This window comes from Neoarius graeffei, chromosome 10 (genome assembly GCF_027579695.1).
Source record: "Neoarius graeffei isolate fNeoGra1 chromosome 10, fNeoGra1.pri, whole genome shotgun sequence".
Classification (NCBI taxonomy): domain Eukaryota; kingdom Metazoa; phylum Chordata; class Actinopteri; order Siluriformes; family Ariidae; genus Neoarius; species Neoarius graeffei.
The window spans coordinates 5,720,946-5,740,274 of NC_083578.1; the positions used below are offsets into that span (position 1 = coordinate 5,720,946).

A 19,329-nucleotide genomic window follows, 5' to 3' on the forward strand; every position below is an offset into this window, starting at 1 on the left:
CACAGTCAGACAGATTGTGTACAAATGGAGGAAATTCAAGAGCAGTGTTACCCTCCCCAGGAGTGGTCGACCAACAAAGGTCACTCCAAGAGCAAGGCGTGTAATAGTCAGCGAAGTCACAAAGGACCCCAGGGTAACTTCTAAGCAACTGAAGGCCTCTCTCACATTGGCTAATGTGAATGTTCATGAGTCCACCATCAGGAGAACACTGAACAACAATGGTGTGCATGGCAGGGTTGCAAGGAGAAAGCCACTGCTCTCCAAAAAGAACATTGCTGCTCATCTGCAGTTTACTAAAGATCACGTGGACAAGCCAGAAGTCTATTGGAAAAATGTTTTGTGGACGGATGTTTGGAGAAAGGAAAACACTGCATTCTACCATAAGAACCTTATCCCATCTGTGAAACATGGTGTTGGTAGTATCATGGTTTGGGTTTTGCTGCATCTGGGTCAGGACGGCTTGCCATCATTGATGGAACAATCAATTCTGAATTACAACCCCGATTCCAAAAAAGTTGGGACAAAGTACAAATTGTAAATAAAAAACAGAATGCAATAATTTACAAATCTCAAAAACTGATATTGTATTCACAATAGAACAGACAACATATCAAATGTCGAAAGTGAGACATTTTGAAATTTCATGCCAAATATTGGCTCATTTGAAATTTCATGACAGCAACACATCTCAAAAAAGTTGGGACAGGGGCAATAAGAGGCTGGAAAAGTTAAAAGGTACAAAAAAAGGAACAGCTGGAGGACCAAATTGCAACTCATTAGGTCAATTGGCAATAGGTCATTAACATGACTGGGTATAAAAAGAGCATCTTGGAGTGGCAGCGGCTCTCAGAAGTAAAGATGGGAAGAGGATCATCAATCCCCCTAATTCTGCGCCAAATAATGGAGCAATATCAGAAAGGAGTTTGACAGTGTAAAATTGCAAAGAGTTTGAACATACCATCATCTACAGTGCATAATATCAAAAGATTCAGAGAATCTGGAAGAATCTCTGTGCGTAAGGGTCAAGGCCGGAAAACCATACTGGGTGCCCGTGATCTTTGGGCCCTTAGACGGCACTGCATCACATACAGGCATGCTTCTGTATTGGAAATCACAAAATGGGCTCAGGAATATTTCCAGAGAACATTATCTGTGAACACAATTCACCGTGCCATCCGCCGTTGCCAGCTAAAACTCTATAGTTCAAAGAAGAAGCCATATCTAAACATGATCCAGAAGCACAGACGTCTTCTCTGAGCCAAGGCTCATTTAAAATGGACTGTGGCAAAGTAGAAAACCGTTCTGTGGTCAGACGAATCAAAATTTGATGTTCTTTATGGAAATCAGGGACATCGTGTCATTCGGACTAAAAAGGAGAAGGACGACCCAAGTTGTTATCAGCACTCAGTTCAGAAGCCTGCATCTCTGATGGCATGGGGTTGCATTAGTGCATGTGGCATGGGCAGCTTACACATCTGGAAAGACACCATCAATGCTGAAAGGTATATCCAGGTTCTAGAGCAACATATGCTCCCATCCAGACGACGTCTCTTTCAGGGAAGACCTTGCATTTTCCAACATGACAATGCCAAACCACATACTGCATCAATTACAGCATCATGGCTGCGTAGAAGAAGGGTTCGGGTACTGAACTGGCCAGCCTGCAGTCCAGATCTTTCACCCATAGAAAACATTTGGTGCATCATAAAACAGAAGATACGACAAAAAAGACCTAAGACAGTTGAGCAACTAGAATCCTACATTAGACAAGAATGGGTTAACATTCCTATCCCTAAACTTGAGCAACTTGTCTCCTCAGTCCCCAGACATTTACAGACTGTTGTAAAGAGAAAAGGGGATGTCTCACAGTGGTAAACATGGCCTTGTCCCAACTTTGAGATGTGTTGTTGTCCTGAAATTTAAAATCACCTAATTTTTCTCTTTAAATGATACAGTTTCTCAGTTTAAACATTTGATATGTCATCTATGTTCTATTCTGAATAAGATATGGATTTTTTGAAACGTCCACATCATTGCATTCTGTTTTTATTTACAATTTGTACTTTGTCCCAACTTTTTTGGAATCGGGGTTGTATACCAGCGAATTCTAAAGGAAAATGTCAGGACATCCGTCCATGAACTGAACCTCAAGAGAAGGTGGGTCATGCAGCAAGACAACAACCCTAAGCACACAAGTCATTCTACCAAAGAATGGTTAAAGAAGAATAAAGTTAATGTTTTGGAATGGCCAAGTCAAAGTCCTGACCTTAATCCGATCAAAATGTTGTGGAAGGACCTGAAGCGAGCAGTTCATGTGAGGAAACCCACCAACATCCCAGAGTTGAAGCTGTTCTGTACGGAGGAATGGGCTAAAATTCCTCCAAGCCGGTGTGCAGGACTGATCAACAGTTACCGCAAACGTTTAGTTGCAGTTATTCCTGCACAAGGTGGTCACACCAGATACTGAAAGCAAAGGTTCACATACTTTTGCCACTCACAGATATGTTGTATTGGATCATTTTCCTCAATAAATAAATGGCCAAGTATAATATTTTTGTCTCATTTGTTTAACTGGGTTCTCTTTATCTACCTTTAGTACTTGTGTGAAAATCTGATGTTTTAGGTCAGATTTATGCAGAAATCTAGAAAATTCTAAAGGGTTCAGAAACTTTCAAGCACCACTGTATTTGCCCGTGTTTGTTATTAGTCAGTAAAATATCAGTCACATGTTTAAATGTATAGCTGGATAATTATGAAGTTGCTCTCCCGCTTGAACACTTCCTGTCATAGAGCTCTAACCCGGAAGCACAAAGCCCGTGCCCTGCCTGTAAATCACTGCTCGCATTTGTACAAAAAACACATTATCAAAATGATAAATGAACACGCCTTGAGAAGCAAAGAAAAAAAAAAAAGTGTTTCCAGGCAAAACAAACCTCGCCCAGTAGCACTTACGATGAATATAACGGAAGATATCACGAAAAAATTATTTTGGCCTTTTTGGTGACCTTGTGTGTGGACATACTTGGCCAATAAACATGGTTCTGACTGATTCTCTGCTGCTCTCAGCCAATCAGGACACACTGCGCTGCTCTCAGCCAATCAGGACACACCGTGCTGCGCAATTGTTACACTCTTACATTCTTTCAGCATGATGACATAACCTACCGCCTCTATATGAAGCAGTGGCCACAAAAACCTTGACCGGATGACCCCCAAAATGTTGGAGGTTCTATTTGAAACCAATGTCCATCTATCCTGAAAGTTTCATGAAGACTGGTCCAGCTGTTTTCCTGTAACATCAAAGAGAGAAGGGTCATTCCACGTCAATTCAACCGGGGCCCGCGCACTGAGGTCTCAAAAAATTCTGAAAAAAAAAAAAAATCAAATCACCAGATGTACCCATGTTACCTAGGAGAAACACTAAATGTATTTGAATGTAAGATGTATACTTTCCATGTTACAGCCAGTTTTACTGGGGGAGGGGGGGTGTCAATTTTGTTCAGACTCTTTTTTTTTTTTTTTTTGTCAAAGTTCACAAGCCCATAGCTCAAGAACTAAACCATGTAGGAGGCTCAAATTTTGTATGCTGGTACATAAATAGGAATAGTATGTAGCAAACCTGTCATTTTGGGTCTGGATGATCCTGCATGGTCATAGCACTCCCTCAAAGATGATCAATATTTAATTGGAGTTTTTGGCTGTGCTCTGTTTAGGCCTTCAGAAGACACATTTTTACCCAACATAGGCTCTTGATTTTTTTCCCCTTATTGAGATAAGTAGAAACACTCTCAAAAAAAAAGCAATAAACAGAAAGGAAACTCTAGTAGTGTTTGAACAGAAGACCTCAAGTCTGACAAATCATTTTGGATGTCATTTTCAGAGCACCGTAACACCTTGTGGGAATGTGTGCAGATTTTTTAAATATTTTCTTCTTTATTCTCCATGATCCCTTCTTTTGAAAAACACCAATTTGGCTTGTCTTACTCAAATCTCTCTTTATTTTCCACCCTGAACATGGGCAAAATGCACCATTGAGAGCAATACGTTTTCTATAACATTAATGTAAAGAGTAAATAACCAAAGGCCAATTTTGCCCTGACATGATCACCTGAGAGTGCCTGTGCAGGGGTGGAGGGATCCTTTTCAATGATTCAGTGATTTTAGGGGCACCTGTGGTTACTCTCAATATCAGAATCATTGAAATTGAAAAGGATCCCTCCACCCCTGCACAGGCACGCTCAGGTGATCATGTCAGGGCAAAATTGTCCTTTGGTTATTTACTCTTTACATTAATGTTATAGAAAACATATTGCTCTCAAATGGTGCATTTTGCCCATGTTCAGGGTGGAAAATAAAAACGAAAGATTCGAGTAAGACAAGCCAAATTGGTGTTTCAAAAGAAGGGATCATGGAGAATAAAGAAAAAAAAATTAAAAAATCTGCGCACATTCCCACAAGGTGTTATGGTGCTCTGAAAATGACATCCAAAATGATTTGTCAGACTTGTGAGGTCTTCTGTTCAAACACTGATAGAGTTTCCTTTCTGTTTATTGCTTTTTTTGAGTGTGTTTCTACATCTCAATAAGGGGAAAAAAAATCAAGAGCCTATGTTGGGTAAAAATGTGTCTTCTGAAGGCCTAAACAGAGCACAGCCAAAAACTCCAATAAAATTTTGATCATCTTTGAGGGAGTGCTATGACCATGCAGGATCATCCAGACCCAAAATGACAGTTTTGCTACATACTATTCCTATTTATGTACCAGCGTGCAAAATTTGAGCCTCCTACATGGTTTAGTTCTTGAGCTATGGGCTTGTGAACTTTGAGACAAAAGAAAAAAAAAAAAAGTCTGAACAAAATTGACACCCTCCTCCCCCAGTAAAACTGGCTGTAACATGGAAAGTATACATCTTACATTCAAATAAGTTTACAGTGTTTCTCCTAGGTAACATGGGTACATCTGGTGATTTTTTCAGAATTTTTTGAGACCCAAGTGTGCGGGCCCTGGTTGAATTGTCGTGGAATGACCCAGAAAGAAAGCAAAGAAAGAAACCCCACCAAAAAGAATCCCTCTCCCCCAGTGAACTCCGTCCCGGGGTGAGGTAAAATTATTCATTATAACTGTATTAAACACTTCGCCATGCTTTAACACCGGAAGTGGAGAGAAAAAAAGCAACATAAACATTATTAGCATTGCTGCTGTTCACATTCGCATGTAGTAAAATAAAGTATATAACATATGTTAAGCCTCAAGAATGTAGCCGACTACGCCACCCTTTATTATCTCAACACCGGCTGAAGATACCAAAACAAGGGGACCAAGTTCCTAATAAAATACACGGACTCAAGTTTAGAAAAAAGTATCAACATACAATCTTTATTAATAAATAGATTTAAAAGTCCACTAAGTGCAGTTAAACATAATCTGTATATTAAATGGGCAAAAAGAAAAAACAAAAAACGATACATCAACAAAAGGAGAGAAAAAAAAAGGGACCCCCAGACCTGGAAGGCCGCTGAGCATAAGGAGAAGAAGCACCAGTGAGATGCCAGGGTCCTAATACCACAATTATGGTGTGAACATATTTCAAGTCACACTTAGTGCTACACACTGGTCTGTTACACACTTGAATTCACCTTTAAATGACACTTGTTTGTCCCACACTAGAATTCACAGTTAGTGCTACACACTTGCTTTACCACACACTTAATGCTAGACCTAGTTTGTTACACACTTGAACTCACACTTGGTGACACACTTGGGTTCACACTTAATACTACAAACTTGGTTATGCACTTGGTGAACCTTTACACATTAAGTGCTAAGGACAGAGAGCTTCACACAATGACACTGCAAACCCTTCAATCATCATCACACGGTGCACATCAAGATAGGAAACCCCAATCCGTCAATGGAGCTTCTCACGTTAGGCAACCCTATGCACCAGCGACAGATGGTAACAGGTAAAGGGAGAGGACAAGACAGATAACAGAAAGAAAAATACAAAACCACTCTAGCCTGCAGCATACGATACTCAAAGCTTAACAGCACTACACTACACTGAAACCAGCTCGCAGGCTAGAGGAAAAACAAACAAAAAAAATAAAGAATCCACGACCCATGAGCAGCACCACATTCACACATACATTCACACGCTAAAAAGAACAGCAGCTAGCAATGTGCCATAGCTGCATAGACCTATAAAATCAAAACACACAAATGACTACAAATATTCTAAAACAAACCAACTTCATGTGTGTACACATCTACACAGGCAGAGTCATAACAATAGAAACATTTTCAGGACTAATATCACATACCTGGCCTAGTCTTAACAGCATATGCCAGAAGTTAGACCTGAAGATACATCAGTTTCAACACTGAGGCAGCTATCCATGTCCACAAAGATTCAGAGGAGTTTGAGCCAGCCACGCCCGCTTCCCCATACACTAAACCACACAGACAAACACATGCTTAACCCACTGCTTGTCAGTGAAAATAAACCAAAAATGGAAATAGTGAAAGCATACCTGAAGCAAAAGCAACCTCCTCAAACAAACACCGAGTGTGCTAGCCAGGTCCTATGCTAACGTGAGGACCCCAAGTGCTTTTATGGTCCCCTTAGGTGGCCTGATCAATGCCCATCCTAAACCCTCTGTTAGTGACCCACACCAGAGGAAGAGGAGGCAAGAGAGAGAAAGAAATACAGTGGTAGTCACTACCAAACCCTAAGCATGGCCCACAGGCTACAATCCACCCCCCCCCCCCCCAAATGAATCGGCGGCCCGATGATGGCAGCTGGACAGGACTCAATTACCCTTCGACATCTTGGCTTCCCTGCTCTTCAACCTGGATGGCGACCATTCTGGGAAGATGGTAAGAGTGCTGGCCTGCTGTTGTCCTAGATGACCGTCGCAAAGCCTGGCTTGCCTCCTCTGGTGGGGCATCATCAACCGGGGTCTGGGGCAGAGACGGGTCAAAGATGTCCTGGGACTGATCCGGATACAGGCCGACCACTCCGATGGCATCATCCTCCTCTGGGGCGACAGGGTTGGTAGACCCATCTGTTTGCCTCATGGGGGGAGGACCCGCCACTGCCCCCGGTTGTGAGCTACTGCCCGTAGCTCAGAACGATGCATCTGACGAGCTGGCCCATCTCTGTTTACAGGGACCACGATATATACTGCTCCATTGTCCACAGGCCTCTGCACTACCTGGAACACAGCAGGGTTCCAGTGGTCCTGGATCTTGTTGTGCCCCAGTGTATGATTACGCAAGTACACCAACTGACCAGCATCCAGACCAGGATCATTCACAGTGTCGTTATGCTTCTGATTGCAGTGGTTGGTCAGCTCTGCTGATCTTTGACGGACATGTTTTTGGGTCACTCTCACACTCCGTTCATGTTGTACCCACTCTTCCACAGTGCCAACGCCATCCACATCACCCCCCGTCCCGAGCAGGAAATCCACAGGCAACCTTGGATGATGCCCAAACATCAGGTAATACGGGGTATGACCAATGGTCTGATGTGGTGTGGTGTTATATGCAAAGGTCAACTGTGGCAAATGTTGGGGCCAGTGTTGTTTCTCAGCTGGAGGAAGGGTCTGCAAGAGGTCATGTAAGGTGCGGTTGAATCTTTCACACTGCCCGTTGCCCTGTGGATGGTAAGGCGGGGTCCTGCTTTTCTGGATGCCGTAGAGCTGGCACAGCTGTTGGATCAGCATACTTTCAAAGCTTCGTCCCTGGTCTGAATGGATGCGGGCTGGGGGACCGAAGTGATGAAACCACTCCTGAACCAACATCCGGGCAACAGTAGAGGCCCTTTGGTCCCGGGTGGGGATTGCCTGGGTATACTTAGTGAAGACATCTGTTAAAATCAACACATTCTCCCGGCCATCACTAGCAGGTTCCAACAGGGTAAAGTCAATAGCAAGGATCTCGTTAGGCCGGGTTGCTTGTAACATTCCCCAGTAGGCCCGAACCTTTGGCTGGACAGCCTTGCCCAGGACACACTGCTGACACCACCTCTCAGCATCTCTCACCATGTTTGGCCAAAAAGCATCGACCACAGAGGAGTTGGACAGTCCTTTCTGTGCCCTGATGCCCTTGGTTGTCATGGATGCTACACAGCACTTCCTCTTGCAAACACTGGGGGAGTAGCAGTTGAAGAGTTTCTGCTCCCCCCCCCCCCCCAGGCATAGACCAGTTGATACAGGACTTCTTCCTGCTGAGTTAGGCGGTCCCATTGGCGCAGCAGTGTCTTACTGGGGCCTGACAGCAACTCCCGTTCCTTAGCCCGTGGATGTCTCCCTTCCTTAAAGAATTTACGAACTGGGCCGATCACAGGGTCCACCTCCTGCAGCTGGCTCAGATCTTGCATTGTGCGACCTGGTAGTGCTACCACTTCCTCACACTGAGCATCAGAAATAGATGGTAGGGAGGTGTCCACCAATGCCCCCAGCAATGGGACTTCTGTCCCACCTGTGAACTGCTCCAGGTACTGCCGAGATAATGCATCTGCATTGCCATTGCTTCTTCCTGGGCGGTACTTGATCGAGAAGCTGAAAGAGGCCAGTTGGGCAGCCCACCGCTGTTCAATCGCTCCGAGCTTGGCAGTCTGGAGATGACTAAGAGGATTATCGGTCAAGATGGTAAAATGACTTCCAAGTAAGTACTCTCTGAATTTTTCAGTGACTGCCCACTTCAAAGCAAGAAGTTCAAGCTTCATTGAACTGTAGTTCTCCATATTTCTTTCGGTGGGTTTTAGCCCTCTGCTGGCAAATGCAATTGGCTGCACCTTTCCTTCATGCTCTTGAGAGAGGACTGCTCCAAGGCCTCCATGGCTCGCAACAATTTCAAGGATAAAAGGCTTTTTAAAAATCAGCATAAGCCAACACTGGTGCTGAAGTCAACTTCTTTTTCAAGACCTGAAAAGCATTTTCACATGCCTCGTCCCAAGCAGTCAAAAGGGGGATGGGGGGGGTCTTTCCTTTCTGCCATGGCCCACTGAGTCTGCCCACAAGGCAATGCAGAAGGGTTGAGATCTTGGAGAAGCCTTCTACAAATCTTTGGTAATAACTGGCAAAGCCAAGGAACGACCTCAACTCTGCCAGGTGGCCTGGGCGCCTCCACTCCTTCACTACCTCTATCTTCGTCGGGTCGGTAGAAACCCCCTCAGCAGAAACTACGTGTCCAAGGTAATGGACTTGAGGCTGAAAGAATTGACACTTGGACAATTTGACCTTCAAGTTCTGCTTCTGCAGTTGGGCAAACACTCCCTCCAGTCGTTTCAGATGTTCCTCGACAGTTGCCGAAAAGACAATTACATCGTCCAGGTACAGAAGGACGGACTGGTAGTGCTGGTCCCTGAAAATGCACTCCATAAGGCGCTGGAACGTGCCAGGTGCATTGCATAACCCAAACGGCATTCGGTTAAACTCAAAAAGGCCAAATGGGGTACAAAAGGCAGTCTTTGACTTGTCAGCTTCCACAACGGGGACTTGGTTATAGCCGCTGGCAAGATCGAGGGTGGAAAACCACCTCACCCCAGAAAGTGCATCTAGAGACTCCTCTATCCTTGGAAGGGGATAGGCATCACGACGAGTTTGAGTTCAACTGACGATAGTCCACACACAGGTGAAGACATCCGTCCTTCTTTGTTACGAGGGCGATGGGTGAAGAGTAGAGTATGGACTGCAGCTTTCCCTTATGATTTGACTGTCCAGTAACTGTTGGATATTATCCCTAACAGTCTCATACTGGGAAGGGGGAATTCTTCGATAGGGCTGACGGACTGGGACATCGTCGACCAAGGGGACCTCGTGAGCCATCAATGAGGTACAACCTAAATCCCCATCACCCTTAGAAAAGATGCAGTCATACTTGGCAAAGAGGGCCTTGGCCTGGGACACTTGCTGTGGGGTTAATCCTTCAAAGGCAGGGAGCAAAGGTGGAGGGGGTCACGGTCCGAAGTGACCTCTTGAGCAGAGATGACTGCACAACACTCCTCCCATTCTGGCTTAAGAACAAAGGACTTGGACCCCAAAGAGGTGGCTTCAACGACTTGCACAGTACCAATGGCACGGTGCGGGGAAAGCCACACTTCAGAGCAGCCCACATTGACCACTGGGGCATACAGGAGACCCTTCTTCGCTGCCACAAGGGTTGGAGACACCAGGACACCCTCTGGCAGTTCTCCATCCTTGATGCACAGTGGTTCAAGAAGAAATTCAGCAGCTTCCAACTGAGGGCAGGTAACTGGAACCATAGTGAGTGTACCAGGCCCAAGACAGACTGGGGACTTCCCCTGAACCTTCACCTTAAAGGGCTTGGAAGAATGAAGGACAGCTTGAATCCTCTCACAATGCCGAAGAGCTCGTTGAGCCGCCGGACCTGCCAATTCAACTGAAGGGGACTGGAAGAGCCATGAGCCATGCTGTTCAAAAAGAACCCTGTAGCATTCACCAAGAACATTCATACCCAGTATGCCAGGCATAGATGCTTTACGATTCTGAAGGGTCATGTTAACTGGGTCTTTGACGACCAATACCCCCCTCCCAGAGATACATTGCCCCAGAATGACTACATCTACCTCCATGTACCCTGTGTACGGGATGTCAAGTCCATTGGCTGCCTTAAGTCCAAGCCACCTACAGTCTTTCTTCTGCATGTGACTAAAGTGCTTCTTAAAAAAAAACTCTGTTACAATTGTTACCATTGATCCAGTATCAATTAAACACAAGACTTCAACATCACCCATCATCCCACTCAAAACTGGACATTTTCCCACTAACCGACCCAATGAGGATGAGCATACAGAGCCAGTGTGCTCCCCTCCCAGTGTGTGGCTCTGCACACTAGGGGGCTCTAGTTTCCCAACTGACTAGTGGAGCTACTGGTAGAGGGAACTAAACAACTGTTGGAATCCTCCATTAGCAAATGAAGGGCAGGCCTACTATTTCTAGGTGCAGGAACAGACTTACAATACCGTGCTATATGGCCTGGTTGATCACACTTAATACATACGGGCTGGCCATCGGATGTACGTTTAAAACACCTTGTCCTATATGGTTGGGAAGACTGTGGTTTATTAGCAGACTGCCCCAGGTGTTTAACCAGTATATCTAGTTGGGCTTGCTGTTTTAAAACCATCTCCTTTAACTCTGCCATTTCTGGTGTCTGAGCAAAAGTAGACTCACACTGAGATATACAAGAGGCCTCGTTTGTGCGCCCTGGAGCACGAGAGCCTCCATCACGGCTAGGTTGCCCCTCCTCCACCCACCTTGTAACCTCCCTCCTTACATCAAGCAAGGTCAGAGTCTCATCTGCCCTGACCAAATGTTTAAGCTCTCTACGCAACATCTTGTACATTTTCACAGAATTGGTCCCTCAGTACAATAGCAACATTTGCAATAGAACCTTCTTTGGATTGCTTTATTTTATCCATCAGTTCCATAAGGGCATGAGAAAACTCAAATAAGGACTCACTCTCTGTTTACAGTCAAAGAAACGTTGCTGCCAGTATACATAGGACTTAGAACATCCATATACCTCTCTTAACACAGTCATAATTTGCACATGGCTTTCTCTGACAGTAAGAGGTCGATATTTGATCTCATTACGGGCCTCGCCCTCTAGATGGTCATACAAAAACAATGCTTTGTCTAAATCAGACATGTACCTCAACCGTATACAACTTTCTGCTTCTTCCAGCCACTCTTCGACAGAGAGGGACCCTGCTGTAATGGAGCCCGAGAACTTAGGGCACCGCCTCTCCCGGGGTAGGTACAATGCCTGCTCCCTTCTTGCTGGTTGGGAACTACCTTCCCCAGTGGCAGGCCTCTGTCCATTTGAGAGTCTTTCATTCTCGGCTTCAAGCTGAGCCACACGTTCCTGTAGCCATTGCATTTCCACAGTAGGTTCCACCGCGCCGTCCTCCGCGTTCATTGTGCTGCCAGCCGCTGTTCTCTTCCACACACACGGTGCTGCTTAACGTAACCAACCCACAAAAGTTATTTGGGAATAAAAACACAAGGGAGAAAAAACTTGGTTTGTCCTGCTGGCTACGCCAAATTGTTAAGCCTCAAGAATGTAGCTGACCACGCCACCCCTTGTTATCTCAACACCGGCTGAAGATACCAAAACAAGGGGACCAAGTTCCTAATAAAATACACAGACTCAAGTTTAGAAAAAAAGTATCAACATACAATCTTTATTAATAAATAGATTTAAAAGTCCACTAAGTGCAGTTAAACATAGTCTGTATATTAAATGGGCAAAAAGAAAAAAAAATGATACATCAACAAAAGGAGAGAAAAAAAAAGGGACCCCCAGACCTGGAAGGCCGCTGAGCATAAGGAGAAGAAGCACCAGTAAGACGCCAGGGTCCTAATACCACAATTATGGTGCGAACATATTTCAAGTCACACTTAGTGCTACACACTGGTCTGTTACACACTTGAATTCACCTTTAAATGACACTTGTTTGTCACACACTAGAATTCACAGTTAATGCTACACACTTGCTTTACCACACACTTAATGCTAGACCTAGTTTGTTACACACTTGAACTCACACTTGGTGACACTTGTTTGTTACACACTTGGGTTCACACTTAATACTACAAACTTGGTTATGCACTTGGTGAACCTTTACACATTAAGTGCTAAGGACAGAGAGCTTCACACAATGACACTGCAAACCCTTCAATCATCATCACACGGTGCACATCAAGATAGGAAACCCCAACCCGTCAATGGAGCTTCTCACGTTAGGCAACCCTATGCACCAGCGACAGATGGTAACAGGTAAAGGGAGAGGACAAGACAGATAACAGAAAGAAAAATACAAAACCACTCTAGCCTGCAGCATACGATACTCAAAGCTTAACAGCACTACACTACACTGAAACCAGCTCGCAGGCTAGAGGAAAAACAAACAAAAAAAATTAAAAAAAAGAGTCCACGACCCACGAGCAGCACCACATTCACACATACATTCACATGCTAAAAAGAACAGCAGCTAGCAATGTGCCATAGCTGCATAGACCTATAAAATCAAAACACACAAATGACTACAAATATTCTAAAACAAACCAACTTCATGTGTGTACACATCCACACAGGCACAGTCATAACAATAGAAACATTTTCAGGACTAATATCACATACCTGGCCTAGTCTTAACAGCATATGTGACCCCTCACCGAATCCAGGGACACATGTCGGCCGAAACGAATCCGAGATAATCGCAAAAGAAGCTTTTTTTTTTCGAAATTTGTGATTTGTTTTTTCCATCATGTGCAAGTTGAGATCTTGAAGAATGCAATCAGTATTTCAGATAATAGATTGTTTTGTTGGAAAAGCATACATTTTTTGTTGCAAATTGTCTCATTTTTGTCAGGACTGTAGCCTGCTGGGGGGTGTGGGTAAATTACCATATGGGCCATTCACATGATGATTTAAGTCATTTGTTTTGTTTTTTTTCCGCGAATCAGCTGTATGATCCGAGTTGAGCGCATGGCTACTTAATTGCATACAGGCGTGTGATTTCACTATGGAATGAGTTACTAAACAGAGCGCAGAGGAGCCCCGCGAAGCAAACAGACACACGGTATTTACATCGGAGATCACCATTTCTAGCAAAAAAAACCGCAACCTCGTTTTCCAGATTGAATGGAATACTTGAATGATTGGATGATACACGGACCGTTCTAGGATTACATTCCATCGGAGGCATTGGTGTGTGCAAGGCGCCATTTCTCTTTCTGATGGGGTAAGTTTATTAATCTAAGGCTGTGTGGTTATTTTTGCATGTAACGGAGAGTGTTGTGGTTTGGTTAAGCCTAGGTCACAACCGGACGTACGATTTTTGGGCCATGTGATTTTTGGCGTTTCCCAAATCGCTGCGTTTTTTTTTTTGTTCACGGAGAAAGACGCGCGTTGGCTGTAAGTTTGTCTTGCAACCTGAAAAAAACGTAAGCGCCCGTAGAGTTTGTTTGACATGACAAAGAACCTCTGCGGCCGGTCTGCGGCTCGAAAATCAGCACATCACACGCGCGCTCTCGTGCGTTTCATGCGCGCGCTCTCGTGCGTTTCATGCGCGCGCTCTCGTGCGTTTCATGCGCGCGCTCTCGTGCGTTTCTTGCGTTTTTTGCATGTAGACCGGCTGTAGGAGAGCGTACTGTACGGCCGGTTGTGACCGAGGCTTTACATGAAACTAGTGTTGTGTTAGTTGTGTCATCATTGTGCTATCTTTCTTTCTTACGGTGTGAGTAATTTTTCAACCACAAAACGTTAAAGTATACTTTAGGACTTATTTTTGTACTTCATAATTGTGTTGGGCATACTTTGCATGGAAGGAAAATTGACGTGGTGATCTTTGTTTACACAAAAGTAGTATCGTGCTAGCTCGTAAGGGGTAGGGCTTTCCTTAATGTCATGCAAATAAGCACCATTATGTGCCCGCCCTACACCCAGAGTAGCTGAGATGGAAAACTTTGAGGGCGATTTTCTCCCTTTTCTGTTTTAAGAAATATACACTTTCAAAAGGCCACACATTCTTCAAATATTGTCAGATCTCCACATGGAAGGCATCATTGGAAAGCTTAGAAACTGTACTTTCTGAATCTGTCAATAACTCAAAATGCCCCCGGGCCGACATGTGTCCCTGGATTCTGTGATCTGCCACATATGCCAGAAGTTAGACCTGAAGATACATCAGTTTCAACACTGAGGCAGCTATCCATGTCCACACTGATTCAGAGGAGTTTATGAGTCAGCCACGCCCGCTTCCCCATACACTAAACCACACAGACAAACACATGCTTAACCCACTGCTTGTCAGTGAAAATAAACCAAAAATGGAAATAGTGAAAGCATACCTGAAGCAAAAGCAAGCTCCTCAAACAAACACCACCGAGTGTGCTAGCCAGGTCCTATACTAACGTGAGGACCCCAAGTGCTTTTATGGTCCCCTTAGGTGGCCTGATCAATGCCTATCCTAAACCCTCTGTTAGTGACCCAAACCAGAGGAAGAGGAGGCAAGAGAGAGAAAGAGAAATACAGTGGGAGTCACTACCAAACCCTAAGCATGGCCCACAGGCTACACATATACCATAAAATATAAATAGAAAGGTTGTTTATGAAAAATACTGTACACATTTACTCCGGCTTACGGAAGCCGCGAGAGGCCCTTCATATAATCTTTTTTTATTCACCTTGTTATCCCGAGATAACAGCATAATTAATTCAGGATCTCGAGAAAACAACACAACTAATTTGACATCTCGAGAAAACAAAACCGTTATCCCGAGATAACGACATAATTAATTCAGGATCTCGAGAAAACAACACAACTAATTCGAGATCTCGAGAAAACAAAACCGTTATTTCGAGATCTCGAGAAAACAAAACAATTATTCCGTGATCTCGAGTAAACAGCTGAGAAATGGTTCATTCAGGTGCGCCAAGAGACTTGTGATATGCTGACTTTGGGGCTATTTCTCATTCTGTATAGACGCAACTTTGGTCATTAGAATGTCTGGAATAATCGATCACCTAATAAGGCAATATTTTGATCAGGAGTTGACACAGGGAGAGATTGCATTAAGTCTTTTAATAAGGGATAATTTCAAAATTAGTCCGCGGCACCTCCGCAGAAGACTGGCCCGGCTTCGTCTCTACCGACAGAGATACAGTGATCAAAATATCTATGAGAAATATTCCACTTTTCATTCATGATTCTTTTTTTCTGCCTTTTGTCATGTTGCTGTCATTATTTTTAAAATGTTTGAATTGCAATGACAGTGTACTTGTTTACAGGATTGTTTGACAGGATGCTATGATTTTAAATCATTATGTAATAACTCCTGAATGTTCTTCCTGATTCAGTATTTTCTGAATGTTGCATTACTCAACTTATAAGAACGCAAATGTTCTTCCTGATGGAATTACAACTTGTTCTGCCTTTTATTGCTGACATAACGTTTTAAATGTTTTAATGTGTTGTAAAACCTGCAATGACATTGACTATTGAATTTCATCCTAAAATTACTGTAATATGATATTTCTGCTGCAGTATTTTCTGAACTCGTCGTTACACACATTACTGTGGATTGTGTGATATTGCTGACTTCAGTTTTGCAATAGTCATGATAGTTGTTGAATGATATGCTTCCCTCACACTCAACTTATAAGAACTCAAATGTTCTTCCTGATGCAGTATTTTTCTGAATTATTACTTGTTCTGCCTTTTGTTGCTGACATAACATTTTAAATGTCTGACCGGCAGTGACCGTGTGACTATTGTATGTCATCTTAAAATCTTCCTGCTGCAGTATTTTCTGAACTCACTGTTACACACATTACTGTGGATTGTGTAATATTGCTGACTTCAGTTTTGATGATACTGTATGCTTCCCTTCCTTGCACTTCTTAAATACATTCAAAGTTGAAAGTTTTTTGAACCCCTTGGAATCATTTGATTGTCTGCATAAGTTAGTCACTTATTGTCATTTGAGTTTAATCTCACTACAGTGTGCTGAGGAAATACTGTCTTTCAAATCCACAATATACATGCAAAATAAAAGATATATACATTAGCAAAAAAGACAATCAGCTGACATGTCAAGTGTAAGTTTACTGAAATCATGACCTTAGCAAGAACATATACAACAGAAACAATGACTGTTAGATCGGTCATCAGCTGTTAGATCAGTCATCAGCTTCTTCCAGGAGTGCCTTTATCAATGGCCTCAGGTCTTTGTAGAGTTTAATGGCTCCTTCAGTGTCAGGGCAGTGAGTCAAGTTGTGTTGTTCCATCACCAGTAAGCATAAGTCATGTAGGTCAATGTCACATGGAATATCTATTTTCCACTGGCAGATGTCTTCACCTAGGATTGCGTTAACTTTGTCCATTTCAACTGGATGCAGATAATTCTGTGCATGATACAGCTCAGGTACGTTGTACATCATCACTGGCTTGCCATGGTAGAGATCAAGCCCATTCCTCCCTGGACGAATGCGATGGTTGTCCCACATTTGCACCACTGTGTCCAGCTCGTCCTGTAAGGCAGGCACTGAGAGTGAGAAGCATGATATACAAGTATGATTCAATATACGCATGGGTTTAATAGATTGCAAATTGGCCTGGCTGCATGCGCACTGGCCAAACTGTTATGCACACAATTACGCACACACCCACCACTTTATTCCAACCGTTTTTACTCTCAAACTAAATAGCCTATCATGTGTTGATTGATTACCTGTATAATCTTTAGGAAACAGAATTGAATAAGACCCTTGTCGATAAAATCACCACTGAAATCACCCGTAGCTTAGAACTCTCTGAAGACATCTCGCCAGTAGTCCACATTCTGTCTCCTATACGTCCCCCACCAACATTCGATTCTCTGGTTTGCCGTGCTCCTTCCTTGAATAACACAAGGAGGACCATGGACCTCTCCAGTGTCATCTTCCCTGAAAAAAGTCTGTAGTCTGTTGGCATGGACATTCTCTGTTCCATGATCTGATCTCAGGATTTTTGGGCAGCCTCCGAGTTTAGTGACAGTTTGAGCAAAATAGGCTGCAATCACGCACGGGTTGCTGTTGGTGCAGTTTGCTTCCATCCAAATGATATGCCTTGAAAATCCATCGATGCACCCGTTCACCCCGATGCCAAAGGGGGTGAGCTTGTCGTATGAATCCATGTGCCACACATAATTTGGCCCCGGAACACAATCTTCTACGCAGCCTCCTACCTTTCCGACGCTGCACGGCCTCGACACATTTCAAAACAGTTGGGATAGTAAAGCATTTCCCACTTTATAATGTTTATAATGTTGCTGTTCCTTCTCCCAACACGTATGCTGTTTATGTACTGAAGACTCCAAGTGATGAAGTGTTTCAGGTGTTATTTTTTGTTCTGTTCTTCCTGTAAACAGGTCTTAAGGTGTGTAACAGAATTGGGTCGTCACTGTCATTTTTTTTTTTCATTTCTGCTCTGTGTGTGTGTGTGTGTGTGTGTGTGTGTGCTCGTTGCTCACGTGTGTGTGCATGTGTGTGTTCACTGCTTCAGATGGGTTAAATGCAGAGAGGAATTTCACAAGGGTGTGATGAATAAAGTTGTTCTTTCTTTCTTTCTTTCTTTCTTTCTTTCTTTCTTTCTTTCTTTCTTTTTTTCTTTCTTTCTTAATTCTCCACACATTCTCTATTGGGGACAGAGGGGACACGCCCTCTTCTTCCACAGCCATGCCTTTGTAATGTGTGCAGAATGTGGTTTTGCATTGTCTTGTTGAAATCTCCCTGGAAAAGACGTCGCCTTGAAGGCAGCAGATGTTGCTCCAAAATCTCAGTGTACTTTTCTGCATTAATGCTCCATCACAGAAGTGTACGTTACCTTCGCCGAGGGCATTGACCCAACCCCATACCATGACACACCCTGGCTTTTGGACTTGTTCCTGCTAACAGTCTGCATGTTCCTTTTCATCTTTGGTCCTGAGCACATCGTGTCAATTTCTTCCAAAAAAGACCTGGAATACTGAATTATCTGACCACAATACCCGTTCCCACTGTGTGATGGTCCATCCCAGACTCCTACGAGCCCAGAGAAGCCGATGGCGCTTCTGGACACAGTTAATATAAGGCTTCCTTTTTGCACAGTAAAGTTTTAACTGTTGTTTATGAATGTAAAGATGTAACTCTGCATTGCAGCTTGTTAAAGGTTTTCCAGAGTAATCCCGAGCCCATGTGGTTCTATCAGCTGTAGATGAATGACGGTTCTTGATGCAGTGCCATCTGAGGGATCGGAGATCTTGGGGGTTCAGATTAGGCTTGGGTACAGTGGCTGGGAAGTGCAAAACAAAATTACAAACTGTGAAACAATTTTATATTTTATAAAAACAAAATTACATGAGCAAAACACTTTTACCAAGGACAAAACAAATTTACATCTTAGAAAAAAATTGACAAGAAGCGAAACACAAAAAAAGTGTTTTGCTAATGTAATTTAGTTTTATAAAATGTAAGTGTTTATAAAATATAAAAGTGTTTCATGGTTTGTAATTTTGTTTTGCACTTTCCGGCCAGCGTACTTGGGCCCTTTGCTCTTTATGCACTGAAATTCCTCCAGATTTCATTGAATGGTTTAATGATATTATGCACCGTAGATGGTGAAATTTCCAAATCCCTTCCTCTCTTTCTTTGAGGAACATTGTTTTAAAACATTTCAATAATTTTCTCACTCATTTGTTGATAAACTGGAGATCCTCGGCCCGTCTTTACCCCTCAAAGACTCGGCCTTTCCTGGATACTGATTTTGTCCCAAAT

The 19,329-nt window shown here is 43.5% G+C and overlaps 1 protein-coding gene across 1 annotated transcript in view; it reads left to right on the plus strand.

The window, feature by feature from the left end:
• LOC132892777 (H-2 class II histocompatibility antigen, A-U alpha chain-like) overlaps positions 1-19,329 on the plus strand; it is a 47,156-nt gene that overhangs the window by 10,198 nt on the left and 17,629 nt on the right. The window lies entirely within an intron of this gene.